The sequence below is a fragment of the Canis lupus genome, chromosome 8, assembly GCF_048164855.1.
Source record: "Canis lupus baileyi chromosome 8, mCanLup2.hap1, whole genome shotgun sequence".
NCBI classification, from domain to species: domain Eukaryota; kingdom Metazoa; phylum Chordata; class Mammalia; order Carnivora; family Canidae; genus Canis; species Canis lupus.
In genome coordinates this window covers 73975856-73989352 of record NC_132845.1, presented here as the reverse complement: position 1 = coordinate 73989352, position 13497 = coordinate 73975856, and the positions used below count along the sequence as shown (strand labels likewise).

At 39.9% G+C, this 13497-nt stretch overlaps 1 protein-coding gene across 8 annotated transcripts in view; it reads right to left on the bottom strand.

Moving 5' to 3' along the window:
- Positions 1-13497, bottom strand: part of AUTS2 (activator of transcription and developmental regulator AUTS2) — a 1131932-nt gene that overhangs the window by 1034533 nt on the left and 83902 nt on the right. The gene's annotated exons all lie outside the window — the stretch shown is intronic.

Sequence of the window (13497 nt, the reverse complement as noted above, 5' to 3'; positions counted from 1 at the left end):
TCTCAGTGTCTTAATCAGCAGGGCCATGATCTAGAAGGCTCCGTTTTAAACTGCTGCACTATCATAAAATGTCTGATCTACTTGAAGAGGTGAAGGGAAATGCTGTATGCTGATCCAGCTACAGAAAGTTCCCCTGGTACCTCATGAATTTTTGAAGCTGTCTCATAAATCAGTTCAACCAAGATCACTTAACTTGGTCTTGTTACAAATCCTGCTGCCACAGTGGACAGTATCTGAAATTATAATTTTAAAATATAAAAGAAAAAGGGAAGGACCCTTCCACAATGGCTAGGGGTGGAGAGCTGACAATGCCAATCCTGGAGGTCCTGAATATACAATTTAGGACGCCCAGGAAGTCAAAGAACAGAGGAAGTTGATCTGAGAGTTAACAAAACACCTGACAGCAGAACATTCTTGTTTCTTTCACTTGCAAAGGTATAAAGCTGAGGGATCCCTGGGTGGCGCAGCGGTTTGGCGCCTGCCTTTGGCCCAGGGCACAATCCTGGAGACCCAGGATCAAATCCCACGTCGGGCTCCCAGTGCATGGAGCCTGCTTCTCCCTCTGCCTGTGTCTCTGCCTCTCTCTCTCTCTCTCTCTCTCTGACTATCATAAAATAAATAGAAATTAAAAAAAAAAAAGGTATAAAGCTGAGATGCTCTGAGAAAAGATTAGACCACTCCTCATAGCAAATCCAGAGAGCTGAACCAACAACCCCAGACATCTCACCACAGCACTTCCAGCTTGGGATCCAGATTGTGAGCTTTCTTGTTAATTCCCTCTCTAAACCGTGATTTTCCCAAGGGCAGAGGCCATTTTATTTATCCCCAGTGCACCTAGCTCAGTGCATGACACCATGGATGAGTATATAAATCTTTTTTTAACATCTGCTTAGAAAAGCCAATGAAAGAAAGAAAAAGAAAGAAAAAAAGAAAGAAAGAAAGAAAAGAAAAGAAAAGAAAAGAAAAGAAAAGAAAAGAAAAGAAAAGAAAAGAAAAGAAAAGAAAAGAAAAAAAAGAAAAGAAAAGAAAAGAAAAGAAAAGAAAAGAAAAGAAAAGAAAAAGAAAAAGCCAATGCTTCTGAGGAAAGAAAAGGTTGCCTCTGTAATTCAGCAACCTCTCCTTGGCAAAGAAGAAGGTGAGATCTATATCCTAAAGCAGTGATTCTCAGAGTGAGGTTCCTGGGTAACAAGCAGCAGCAGCATCAGGCAACATGTAAAAGCAAATTCTCATTCCCCCACCCCCCACCCCATACACACACACTGAAATTAGAAACTATGGATGAGGTCCAGCAATCTGTATTTTAATAAACCCTTCAGGTAATTCTAATGATAAATTAAGTTTTAGAGTCACCATCAAATAGTTTCTGCCTACACATATATATTACACCTTCCTAACCTAAGTCAGACAACTAAGTAAGGTAAGTCTGAACAATTTTTAGATGTTTGGAAAGAAAAGTCCACAGAGGGGATCCCTGGGTGGCGCAGCGGTTTAGCGCCTGCCTTTGGCCCAGGGCGCGATCCCGGAGACCCGGGATCGAATCCCACGTCGGGCTCCCGGTGCATGGAGCCTGCTTCTCCCTCTGCCTGTGTCTCTGCCCCTCTCTCTCTCTCTCTCTCTCTCTCTCTCTCTCTGTGACTATCATAAAAAAAAAAAAAATTTATAAAAAAAAAAAAAGAAAAGTCCACAGATAAACATGAGCAGGGTTTTCTGATAGTGTTAATTAATTACATTGCAATGCTGGTTCAGTGGTGTTTATTAATCTATTCCTTTCCACTCACAGCATAGACATACATATTTTACCAATGAAAATGCAAAAAAATCAGGCCAACAGCTACTAAAAGAGTAGAAAAAAAATCTTTTTTACTAACGAACACATTAGGAAATTACTGTTACACAAAGTGACAAGAAGGTCAAACTCCATGGGCAGAATGGAGGTCATTCTGCATTTATTTCCAATTCAAAAACTAGAAGACATTCAAGAAAGTCTTCATTCCCTCTGTCCAGAGTTACGCATCCTTGAGAATTCCAGGTTACCTGCTAGTATTTCTAAAAAACACATTTAAATATGTGAGTAAGGACATTCAGAGTGTTTAAAGAGGAAGGGGATTTTCATATGCTGCCATCGACGACATATCAACAATGAGCCTCATTACCCTGTTGCCATTCTGAAAAAAAATCTGTACCCTACCTGCAGTCTGTTTTAAAGTGAAAGAAGCCCTTGACAGTTGTTTAAAAAGGATGGCATAACTGAGGAAATCCACCTGAGGAAGGAGCTGTCAGTTTCTTGGCCTTTCCCTGATCGGGATGACACAGCCAAATCGGAGATCAGAGGTCCTCCTGGGCCTTTGCAGCTACCAGAGGGGCACACAGGTCAGTGCAGACTTTTAGAAGCTCCAAGTTTCTGTCTTAAAGGCGAAACTAAACTTACCCTTGGGATTGGAGAAAGTACGCAAGAAAATGCAAACTCTCACCCTTGATCTCACAGATGAGTGTGCTTCACTAGCCACAGTTCTGTTCTAATGTCAGGCCAGCAATTTTAAGAATTGTTGTTGACTTGGTAGTAACACATTTTTACCAAGGGCCTATAAGTCAAAATGCCAGAAAGGGTGTCTTCCTATTGGTTTTGTTTTAGAAAGAAAGCAGGAGAGTAAGCAGTGGGGGGGAGGGGGGTATTCAAAGAGAAGGGAAGAGAGAGGAGAATCTTAAAGCAGAGCCTGCCCAGCTCAGAGCACAACAAGGAGGGACTCAGTCTCAGGACCCTGACATCATGACCTAAGCTGAAATCAAATGCTTAACAGAGTGAGCCACCCAGGCACCCTGGGTCTCTTCCTATTTGTATACTGAGAACAAGCAAATCTTGAGAGTTAAGGAAACCTCTTCTTTTGTGAGCCAGCTTATAATGCAGAAGCTGCTGGCAGAGAAACCAAACTTAAAATTATGGTTTAAAAGAAAAAATCTGAGTACTAATTTCCATACCTAATTTCAAAATATTCAAAATTAGAGTAATTTTGATCAAAACATGTTAATTTTATTCCAGAAGTGGGGGAAAAATGATTTTTAAATGAAACATTTTCAAAAAAAAAGATTCTTAAGGAATGACAAAATATTACAAAAATAACATTGTGCCTATTAATCTCTACTATCATTCTAGTTTTACAAGAACAGATTTTTTAATGTGATGCTAGTATTTGCCCAGTGACACATCTTGGTTAATATATTTGTTTTTAAAATGAGTATTAAAAAGTACAATGTTCAAGGGCCCCTGTGTGGCTCAGTGGCTGAGTGTCTGACTTTGGCTCAGGTCATGATCCCGGAGTCCTGGAATCGAGTCCTGCATCAGGCTCCCTATGGGAAGCCTGCTTCTCCATCTATCTATGTCTCTGACACTCTCTGTGTCTCATGAATAAATAAGTGAAATCTTAAAAAAATTAAAAAAGTACAATGTTCAGTTGGATCTCACTCAAGTGTTATCAAATGCATTCAAATCAGGACCTAACCCTAATCAAGTATCAGAAGAGGATTTTTCAAACTGTTAATGTGTACTTTGCTTTATATCTCATAAGCTAAAAGAAGCTGAAAATAGCATAATATGGTACTTTATCCATACTGTCAACCCACAAATATTAGATATTTGTTTCTTTGATAATGTATTTTAGCATTACACATTTAGCATTTGTGTAATGTTACACAAATGATATAGGCATACGACAAAACACAGACTACCACCTTCTCTCCCATGGATACTCATTTCTGGAAGCACCCAAAATGCACCCCAAGTTTTCCTGCTTTATAAAAGCAGTACATATTTTAAACCTTACACTTATTTTCAAAGGTATTTGTATTTTTGCAAAGCAAGAAAAAGTAATTTTCTCTCTCACTGCCTTATCTATACGGAAACTATAAATAGGCAGCTTACTAAGTAATGAATTTCAATCTACTTTCAGTTTTGAGGGTCAGCATTGCAAGTATAATTACTTCTTTTAGAAAACTCCTGTCTAATGAGCACCCAAATACAAAACAACAAAGGTCAACTGTACCACTTACAAAAACCTCAAGAATTAAATGAGTGTTTTATTCTTTGTTCCTCTATTGCAGCTTCCCCTACACATGGCTGGGCATCAAAATCACCTGGCAGCTTTCAAAAATTTAAGATTCCCCATCTTCATTTCATTTAAGCAGAATCCCCAGGAGTGAGACCCAGAAATCCATATTTGCCTTTAATGGACAAAGTGAAGAACCAATACGTGGTACTGAGTTGTAAAAGAGCAACAAACCACAGTTTTATGTTAGTGCCACTTGAACAGTCATTCCTAACACTACAGAAGCCATCACCAAAGGTGAAACTGTCTTAAAGGGAGACTTCTAAGTGACAGGAGGAAACATCTGAAAGGTAGAACAAAGACCTGGTATTGCCCATGAAACAGGGACTGGAACCAGCAAATCTCCCTGCCAAATAGTGTAAAAACCAGATTTGTGGTTCTCAAGCTCTGGCAGGCATCAGAATTGCCCTGGAGGCTTATTAAAGTTGGGAGTGGGGGCAAAAATGTGCATATCCAACAAGCTCCCAGGTGCTGCTGCTGGTCTGGTAAACAAGTTTTAAGAAGCAGAGGGCTAGAGCAATGATGTGCAAATATGATTCACTGCAGTGCCAGCTTTGTCACTAACTAGTTGCATAACTTTAAGCAAGTCCCAAATTCTCTAAGTTTTGCTTTTTTCTTCTTCTTTTGAGCTACTATACCAGAGCATCACCTCTAACACCAACACTCTCTGGTCTATGAAATACAAATTCCAACTGGATTAGCACATGAAATTGCAGGAATCCTGGGGGTGAGAGGAAAGGTTCTAGTCCCTGTGACAAGCCATGAATTATATTAACAGCCAAAAATAACACACACAGAGGCAGCAAATCAGTCTTTTTTTTTGGTGTTGTCAAAAGCCAAGAAAAGTGTTGCTAACTCATATGGCCAAAGGAATAAAACTACGCTCTTATTATTTAATTTCTATAATCCCATGCCTATACAAAAAAACATGTTGTAGCATGAGTTAAATTTCCCCTTTAGCACCAAGAACCTCAATTATTCACCAAAAACTTCCTGTGGCTTTACTCCAAAAGGGGGAAATGGGCTGCTAAATATATTGAATGTCAAAAATACACCAAGCACATCCTGTTGTTCATCAAGTCTCCACAACTGTATGAAATTTCTCCATTTTACAGATGAAGCAACAGAGGCTCACAAGCTCAATTTAACGAACCCACCCATGACAGCACAGATAATAGTACAGTCAAGGTCTGTACTAACTTTTATACAACTCCAAACCTTTCGCTTTTTTCATGGTGCAATCATTTCTATACCACATCCCATAAAAATGCCACTAGAAAAAGAGATCCCTTTCTTAAATGTGTAGAGTTCTACTGTTTTTTGATTAATTTTGAAGGAGACCATCCTCAAAAAAAGGTCTATCCGGCAGTGCATTCCCCACCAAGCTTTCAAACAGAACCCCCCAGGGAATTATTGTAAGACTGTTTTACATAAATTTTTACCCCGACCTGGAAAACAGGACTAATATCATGAGTTTGACCACATTACTCTTAGATCACTTTGCACAGCACAAAACTCCTTTTAACAAGTAAATAGGATGTTGGAGGATGCGGACCAAAAGAAGATAAAGAAACCATCCCCCACCCCTCACCTACAAACAACCCAGATTGATATCTACTATGACCCTTCAAAAGGGTAAGATTCAGCACTTTAGGGTAAGACTCAGCAGTTTAGCGCCGCCTTTGGCCCAGGGCCTCATCCTGGAAACCCCGGATGGAGTCCCATGCCAGGCTCCCTGCATGGAGCCTGCTTCTCCTTCTGCCTGTGTCTCTGCCTCTCTCTCTGTGTGTGTTTCTCATGAATAAATAAATAAAATATTTTTTTAAAAAAGGGTAAGATTCAGAGTAGTCTCTGCTGATCCCAGGAAATATTTCCATCTCTCCTTTTAGGGAAAGTTGAACACAAATCCCAATCAACTAGAGAAATAATAGATAAGAACCAAGTTGAAAGGCAGAAGGAATCAATAAATGCCATTTTTAATGTTTGCAGAACACTGAACTGCATATGTAATGGTCCATACATGTAAGGACTCCCCAACCTTATATTCATTCATTTCTCCAATTAAATAAGCACACAAATTATGTTCCCAGAGCGACAATGTAGACACTTTACATGCTTTTATCTCATAGCCTTATTAGAAGCATGGCCTTATATATGATGGGTTTTTTAAATGACAACTGTTTCGGGTTTTTTTAAAGATTTTACTTATTTGAGGGACACCTAGGTGGCTCAGAGGTTGAGCATCTGCCTTCGGCTCAGGGCATGATCCCGGGGTTCTGGGATCAAGCCCCACATTGGTCTCCCTGCAGGGAGCCTGCTTCTCCCTCTGCCTATGTCCCTGCCTCTCTGTGTCTCTCATGAATAAATAAAATCTTTTTAAAAATATTTTATTTATTTTAGAGAGAGTGCAAGTGTGCATGCACACACATGAGCAGGGAAGAGATGGGGGAAGATGAGCAGAGGGAGAGGGAGAAGTATGCTCCCTACGGAGGAAGGAGCCAGATGCTGGAATCCATCCCAGGACCTTGGGATCATGACCTGAGCTGAAGGCTTAACCGACTGAGCCACCCAGACGCTCCTAAAATGAGTTATTTCTGTAACAACTCTTCATTTCAGAGTAGCCAAGAAAAGTGTCCTCCAAAGGTGTGGTTCTTTCTCTTCCATCCCTTTCACTCAACCATACAAGAAGTATGTTTCTCCTTTCTACAGACTTGTATTGGCTTGGGACTGTGCAGTACTCTGTCTGTCCCCTGGAAGCAGTTTCCTAGAAGTCAGAAGGTGTTTTCTAGGTGGACTAGGGATGACTGGCAATGCCACATCCCTCCCTGTGGCAAATCCAGTACTGTCACTCCTGGCCTGATGGACATCCTCAGCTGGATGGCACTGTGGGTCACAGCAGGGAGTTAATGAGGCAAAGGCATCAGAAGTACATGGGAGTCAGTTCACTCAGCTCAAATCTAGAACTACAAACTTCATGTCTAACCTCTCAGCCTGATAAATGCTGGCTGTAATGGAGAAGAAAAAAAAATCCATTCTCCTGTAGGAAAAACACCTCTGGCCTTGGATTCCCACTGAGAGCAAATCCTACTATCTTACAGTATCAGCTATGTGTGAGGCACTCAATGAAAGCAATAAGGACCTCTGTTTATTCATCAACTTACTAAGTGACCGACATTCAATTTTCAACTAGTTATTTATTAGGTACCTATTGTATTCCATGCTCTGTTTTACGAGCTATGGATGCAAGAGTAAACAGGAAAAAAAGTCTCTCCCCTCAAATAGCTTCCAATACAGTGGAGACTTGAAACAATATGAGTTCATACAGTGAAAAATTATTTTAATAGAAGTAAAGCAGAGTAGGCATTAGAGAATAACTGAATAGAGGAAGGAACTATTTTAGACAGGGTCAAGAAAGCCTCTCTGAGGGGGTGACTTTCTGGCACGTACATAAGCGGATACCTGATATTTACTGTAAGTACTCTTCATGACAACCCCATAGGCAGGTGTCTGTATTTTACAAATGAAGACCAAGAGGCTCAAGGTAGTTAAAAGATTTGCCCAAGTTTATGAATAGCATACCCAAGTCTTACCTCTTGTGAAAATCAGTAAGAGGAAACCTACTGAAGTGGACCAGGGATATAATAAAGGGAGGCTGAAGTGGGGGGAGGAGGGATTCAACTCCATGTCAAATACATCAGGAATCATCAATCATCAAGCCCCAACAGGGAAAAATGTGCATACTGCATCCCCTGTAAGAAATCAATCACTCCTATAACTCAGTGAATCAAAACCATCATCACCCTGAACTCTTGGTTTTCTCCAAAAGGCTATCCTGTTAAATAATCCTCCCAACTTCCTCCTCCTCCTCCATAAAATAACATTCCTCTCCATTATTGGACTTGCCCATGGGTTTGCCATTGCTTGCTTGTCCTGAACTAGAATGCTCAGTTATTCTTAAATAAACCCACTTTTTTTTCCTGGTAAAATAACTGACTTGTTTTTTTAACACTGACACTATATGATCCATGGTGCCCTTTTCACTACCCAAAGGTATCAAGACAAAAACCTTGATCTCTAGTGCAAAGTACAGGAAACCCAGGAGTGCTCCAGAGGATTCATTCAGGTACAAAAAGAAACTCAGATCATCCATGCATACTTATTTTTTATCTCAATCCTTTAAACTTCTATTTTTGTGTTAGCTTTATCATGTAAATATATATATACAAATATATACGTATAAATACAAACATATACAATTTAGAAGTGAACAAATATAAAAATAATTATTATTGATAGAGGCATGCAATCATATAAATTTCAAGATCACTAGAGAGGAGATGCCAAAGAAACAACCAGAATATTTTGTTCTGTATAGCCTAATAGTCTGTGAACATAATTATAAATTTCAAGATATAAAATGGAATAAAATAAACCATACATGTGAACCCAAGGTCTGGCTCACTATGGAGTTGAATTGTTGTCCTCTAGTACCTCACTCAACCAACGTGCAGACCTCCAAGGCTGGGGCCCCACGCACCGATGATTACACAGTCTGTTGCCCTGACAGGGAAGACACCTGTTTACTCCACACTAAAGGGAATCCACCAATTCATTTCAAATTGGTCACCAGACAGCAGCTGTCAACTGGTAATAACTTTTGGTCACTCCCTACCCAGGCTGTTTAATACACATGTAAACATAAGTTTCATAAATTGTTCAAATGTGTATTTACTCAAAACACCATTATGGATCCATCAGACTGTTAGAGGCTATCAGCTAAATAATATGCATTTTTTAAAAGTCTTGGCAGCTTAATACATATTTTTACTGCTCACATAACTCAAAAACAGCCTCAGAGTAAAACGTTTAATTTGACACATAAATAGTCCATTATATGGCCTAATCCTCTTTTGTGCTTTCAAAAAGGGAAGAAAGTGCCAGGGTATTTCAATTTGATAGGAGGAGCACAGCAAAGGAGAGGGGGGAAAAATATTCACACACAGCTGTTGATCTTACTTCAGGGCCACGCTTAATGGGGTTGGTAAATAAAGGGGTATTGGAAAAGAAAGAGTATCTGGTTATCAGAAGCATTTAGGTTGAGGAAGGAAGGAAGGGAGGGAGGAAGGGAAGGAGGAGAAGGAAGGAAAGAAAGACAGGCAGGCAAACCATTACTTGGATAGTCTCCTGGATATTAATCTTCACTCAAAATATCTAATATCATTTACTTATAACTACAAACTGGCCTGATAGACTAGTGTTTCTTAAAGCAGGGTCCTGTAACTACTGGTAACCACAGAAGAATTCCTATTAACATCTATAACTTAATCTACAAATTGACCTTCCTTAAGTTCTCAAAGGCAAATGTGCAATTCCACAGATACTTGTCTTCTTTAATATGCCCAAGAGACACTTAGCAGTTGTCTAATAAGTGAGAAGATTCCCAAAATCCATTTTGACAAATTAAAATCAGCAAGTTGGCAGTGTATGCAAAGAACTTGTAACTGGTCTATGAAGAACAAAAAACGCAGACTGTTCTATAATGCTACAGAGTGCTCTCAGGGCATGCTCACCCACAACACTGCAACTCTCAGAGTTCTCACAACACCCTGGAAGGATGATTTACTATCACTGTAACATCAGTGTTGTCTTCAGGCAATCATAGTTTATAGTACTACTATTCTTTTACTCTTCTTATACTCCGCTTTTCAATTATAAACTACTGTTAGTTCAGTTTTACCATTAGAAATCTGATTTGTTGAAGATTATCTGGTTCATCTCACAATGTGCTGATATTTAAAGTAGATACATATGCAGCTAAAGTAGGTATATATACAAGCTCACCTCCAAAAAAATTACTTGTACTTTTCATTTGTGATTTTATGCTCTCCCTATCTATCAAGGTAAGAACAATAAAAGTATATTTTAAGCTTATTGGACACTACTTTATAAAATAAAAAGTATACATGGCTCATACTAATATCTCCTCATATTGATGTTGAATGGTAAAGGTAATATAAGGAACCTCTCCCCTATCTAACTGGGTTAAGTTCCAACATTTGAGAGCCAATAGTAATTCTTAACCTTTTCTGAGTCAGCCACTTCTGAAAATCTGACAAAAGATGTTCTTTAGAACACACATCTGCATTAAAATTTGCACACTGGGACAGGTTTCTTAAATCTTTAAAGCCTTTACAAACCCAAGTTACATATGCCAAGACAATTTTGTACTCTCATTTTTCTTTGATAAATATTTTCAAAACAAAAAATCTTTTAGTTTTCCAAATACATAAAAATTAATATTGAATATCCTTTTTGAAACTATTTATGAATCCCTGAATATTCTGCAAATATCTCCTCATTCTTAAAAACTGCCTCTGAGCTTCTTAACACAATGTTGGAACCTCCAGTTCTAGATTTAATACTATTTTCATCATCCTTTCAATATCCACTCAAAAACTGTACCTATTATTTCTTGATGTCTATCAGGATCTGTTCCTATTTTTGGACATGGTGGTGCTTATTACTTTCCACTACTGAATCCTTCTCCAAAAGCCTAGAGTAAAGGATTTTACCCCAGAGGGGTAAAAATAAAGCCACAAAGCCTATAAAGCCACAAACCTTTAAGATTGGAGTATTGCCTTCTGTGTTCATTCACATCCTTTCACACCTGAGAAACTTACTGTCTCCTGAGGAAGCCCATTTCATGTTTCACAATGGTATGAGAAAAGTTTTGCTTATATTGATCTGAACTCTGTCTTCCCATAACCCACCTCCAGCAGTCTCTATCCTCACCCCCTGGTTCCATACATGATGTCTAACGCACCTCTTCTGTGGAAGACAGCCTCTTGAATATTTGAAAACAGAGGATGCAGCCTCCCTTGCTCTGTTCTACCCACCTAGCCTTTGTGCTCTCAGGCCTGCCTCACCATCCTGGATCCTTTTCTGTGCACTTTAACTGGGTCAGAACTCAACACTACAAGACTCAACAACAGAGTGAAAGGTCTGCACCCCTTATCTGAATGCTTCTACCAGTGCTGCCTCATTTTGTGAATTCAAACTCTGCTAGAAACTTGTGTCAAAACTCTTTGATCTCAGAAAAGGTGGAGTTATCCTTGAGTCCAGCTTCCCCACTATATTCAGCTCTAATCCTCAGAAATGTCTACAGTCAAAAACCTGCCACCTGGTCAGCTTCTAAATTCAGAAAATGGCCAAGCAGCAATGGGGGAGAAGCAGAACCCATTCCAAATTCCCCAAGGGGAGGTGGCAAACTGGAAGGAACAGAATTATGACCAACTTTCAATTTTTCCTATAGTTCAAAATGAGCAGGTTCCTATACAGTAAATATGGAGAAAATTCTAGAACTGAGTCTAGATGGAAGGAGAGGCTTTAGCTAGGCAGGGGAAACCAAGGTCATTTCATCCCCCACAATGTTGTGAGCAGGGGTACAAAGGTGAGAAAGCCACTGGCATGTTACAGGGATAAGGAGTCAAGCACTCTGACTTAAGCCAAAGGTCCACATAGTGTTGCCTCAAGGAGAAAGGCTGGAAAGAACACCCGGGTCACAGCACAGACTCTGAAAAGCCAGGCTTCTGAGTCCTGCTTTCATCCTAGAAGTGGTGGGGAGTCACTATAGTTTTAAAGCAGTAAAGTAACATGATGAAAGCTATATTTTAGAGATGGTACAGGCCTCTGTACACACCAGGCATTTAATCGATGATGCTGACTGGACATATAGATTCAAACTGCCAGGAAAGAAGCATCTTGAGACCTAAAACTTACAGAAAACCCACTTCCCTAGTGAAATCCACCTTAGCAACAACTTTATCTTTTGAATTTAATCAAGTACAAAGAAAGAAAAGGAAACAAAGAATGAAACTCAGACAAACTAATATTGCCTCTAATGTCCAAGATTCTCTCATTCCCCTCCTGAATCAAAATGCATATTTTACAGTAAGCTAAAAATGATACAGAGGCATTAAATATTTACTCTTCCCATTTGCTATTATTTTTCACTAGTTACTCAGCTGTAACAGTCATTAACATGCTGAAAAGGAACTTCATGTAAATTCATCACTGGTCTGGGAATACCACTGCTCTGATGTACTGGCTGCAAGCTACACCCAGCTCAAAGGCACCATTTCCCTACAGGCGGGGCCAAATGTCTGGTTCACTCACAATTTACAAATGATTATTTTTCTAATTAATCATTCATCAAAAAACATAAACGGCAACAGGGTGTGAAGACAGCGCTAGCAAAGAAACAGAAGGGGGCATCGATCCATCAATCCCTCTATAATGGCAAGCCTTGGCCCTACTGAGAAGGGGCCAAGCAGAAAGCTCAGAAAGCTCCTTTAATGGGGCTCCCATTTCAGAAAAGGACTTGACCCTGTCCCAGGGTACAACCAGCCCCCAAACGCCCAAGAAGGGGTAGCTCACCTCACATATCGATCATTAGAGCAACCTCTCTTTCCTCCAGTTGCTCCCTCAATGCCCACTCAATCACCTCCCCACACCTCCTTCTCCCAAGATACAGTTATAATACTTCTCTTCAAAGAGAACCTTTATCATGTCATAAGGACCTGTGGGGCTACTTCCAGCCTCAAGATATCAGACTCTTACAACCTGAAAGGCCCTTTAATATCCCCTGGGGCAGCACTTCGTTTTATAGCTGGGGAAACTGAAACCTAGGGAGATTCCAGCAAGTCCACTATCAGCTGCTGAACATGACCTGAGGAGTCTTCAAGCAGAGGCTTTGTTTCTTCTAGATTAGTCTTCACCCCTCTGCCTCTGTATTAACAGACCCACAACATTATCAGTTAACTGCAACATGGCTACTACCCACAAGAAGGCAGACATATACAAGATCTACCCACTTTTGTAAAGACTAAGTTTTAAATACATAAACCACAATTCTAAAGAAGCTGTACTCAGTGCTAAAGAAGCCAGCCAGTATTAGTACTAAGTTATATTTCTAGGGGATCCCTGGGTATATTTCTAGGGGACCCCTGGGTGGCTCAGCGGTTTGGCACCTTTTGGCCCAGGGTGTGATCCTGGAGTCCCGGGATCGAGTCCCACTTCAGGCTCCTTGTATGGAGCCTGCTTCTCCCTCTGCCTGTGTCTCTACCTCTCTCTTTCTCAATCTGTCTCTCATAAATGAATAAATAAAATCTTTAAAATAAAATAAATTAAATTTCTAAAAGGATGTAGAAACCCAATGTTTTTGCAACAACCAGGATTAATCAGCTAGATCCTGGTCTGCCGAGAAACCAAGGCAACTTAGTTCAAGGCAACCTAGTTCAAGGCAACCAGGAAGGCTGACTGCTTATTATATAATAAAAGGGCAAAGAGGACAAGAAGAGTACTTACCAGATCCTAACATTAAAACCCATTTTTTTTA